We start from the raw sequence: 2,500 nt of genomic DNA, 5'->3' as shown, positions 1-2,500 counted from the left end.
TGTTCCGTTTATGTAGAATTATTAAATCATATATTAGTATTGTTATTATTATTATTATTATTATTATTATTATTTTTCTTTTTTATGAAGATTTCATTTTTCTTTCTTTTTTTTTCTTTTTTCGTCAATTAATTGATTAATTTCTTTCGTCGTCGAATTAACAATCCTCCATTGTTCTCGATCGATTTCATTTATTTTATATTTGTTAAAGAATTTTTAGAAATCTTTAGAAAATGTACAACTAATTTATTTCTACGTTCTAACATTTCTACATAATCATATTATATAATTAATTATATACGTATAATTTATACTTAAGATATGAATTTTTATCCTGTTATGTAATAATTCAGATATCGTAATTAAGCGAATAGTATTATAAAGGATATATAAATGTATTACATACATACATTTACATCCTAAGTATATCTTTTTCTACTTTCATCAAAACCAACGAGATAAAAGATATAACGAATGGATCTGAAATAATGAGATCAATTTAATGTATTAATCTTGTGATATCGTATAAAAAAGAAAAAAAATAATAACAACAGCAACAACAATAGAAACAAAAACAAACATTCCGCATACACACACATACACACACACACACACACATATAAATCAATTTAATAATATCCCCGAATAATATGATATTATGCATCACTCGTTTCAATAATACAATAATTTATCGAATACAGAACTTTTATCTCATAATTCGTAATAATATTTTTCAAAGAGAAAGTATACTCGAGCGAAAATAAACGATAGAGATAGAGAGAGAGAGAGAGAGAGAGAGAGAGAGAGAGAGAGAGAGAGAGAGAGAGAGAGAGAGAGAGAGAGAGAGAGAGAGAGAGAGAGAGAGATAGAGAGATAGATAGCGAGAGAGAGGGAGAATAAGTGAGAGTTAGAGATAGAGATAGATAAAGAGAAAAAAATAAAAAGTATGGATGTTATTAGCGACAACGATAGGTAATGGCAGTAACGTGAAAGGGATAGACCTATGAAAAGGGATTGTGTAAGGGATGAATTGAGAGTGGGTGAGTTTGGGATGGGACGAGAAAGGGGGGTGGTTTGGATAACTCTCCCGTTGTCTCTTCGAAGGAAACAAACCGTCGCGTTGGGATCGAGCCATTTTATGATGGCTGGTAAGGGGGTGGTGGGGTGGGTGGTGGAGTATGAAAGGAGGAATGATAGGGATGAGAAAGTTGTTGGGTGGGAAGGGAAGAAGAGAGGGAGGAAAAATGCCGTTATGAATTTTATGCTTATCGATCTCACGATATTGCTAATAAAAGTACCACCTTCTCGTATGAGGCCAAAAAAATAAAATATTAAAGAAGAAAGGAAAAAAGAGAAAGAGAGAGAGTGAGAGAAAGAGTGAGAGAGAGAGAGAGTAAGAGAGAGAGAAGCCATCTCGTCTGACATCTCTAACTCGTATGTTCACATGGGACACGCGTGTTATTATTGTTATTATTATTCTTTTAACGGGACTCGAAACAAAACAATTATCGTAGCTATTCCGTGTACTATCCAGGTACGCGCTTGTATTTGTATATATGTATACGTCTGGATTCTCTATAATAGAAAGAGAGGAAGAGAGAGAGAGAGAGAGAGAGTGAGAGAGAGAGAGAGAGTGAGCGTGAGTGAGGTAGAAGGAGGGAGAGAATGAGAGAAAGAAAGAAAATACGTTCTCATTCGATCGATTCTTACTGAACGTTTTTTTTTTTTTTTTCCAACGAACTAATTTCGCGTGGTCGTAGTTGTGGTTGCTTTTATAAAATATCGATATAGGAAGAGATATCCAAACGATTGGCAAGGGAAATACCGACATTTTCCCGTTGCCCTTTTATTACATTCGAAAAAATGTCTTTGTGTATGCGTACGCGCGTGTACGCTTTGTGTATTCGTACGCGCATGTGTATATGTATGTGTATATATATATATATATAGATTTGTTAGATAGAGATAGAAAGAAAGAGAGAGAAAAAGGATAAAATTACGCTGTATATCCAATCGTGTAATTTTCTTATGTATATAAAAAAAAATATATATATATATTCATATATGTTTGTGTGTGCGTGTGCGTGTGTGTATGTGTGTAAGATTTTAACGTAAGATTTAGATAAAAAATTTTCGATTGACGTCACAAGATCGTTTTTATTTTTATTTTATTTTATTTATTTATTGATTTTTTTTTCTTTTTTTTTTTTTTTTTCTTTCAATAAAATATTACACCGATGTCTATATACTTTCTTCTTTGGTTACGTTCGAGATATGCACTCATTGCGTATTCTTCATCGTTGAAAATTATTTTCCCTTTTCTCTCGTCACCCACCCTCTCTCTCGCTCTCTCTCTCTCTATCTCTCTCTCTCTCTCTCTCTATCTCTCCCTATCTGTCTATCTCTGTCTCTCGCTTTTCATCACCAACCGCGCATACTAATTAACTCTTTTTCTCAGCGTCGGATATCACGCGTCTCGTTTTACACCCTCTTTTATCTT

At 33.2% G+C, this 2,500-nt stretch overlaps 1 protein-coding gene across 7 annotated transcripts in view; it reads left to right on the top strand.

Annotated features, from left to right (window-relative positions):
- Positions 1-2,500, top strand: part of LOC118447777 (spondin-1) — a 289,832-nt gene that overhangs the window by 87,942 nt on the left and 199,390 nt on the right. The gene's annotated exons all lie outside the window — the stretch shown is intronic.

This window comes from Vespa mandarinia, chromosome 3 (genome assembly GCF_050613455.1).
Source record: "Vespa mandarinia isolate Hongniang chromosome 3, ASM5061345v1, whole genome shotgun sequence".
Lineage (NCBI taxonomy): Eukaryota > Metazoa > Arthropoda > Insecta > Hymenoptera > Vespidae > Vespa > Vespa mandarinia.
Note: the sequence above shows the minus strand (reverse complement) of the source record. Positions and strands in the feature narration are given on the sequence as shown.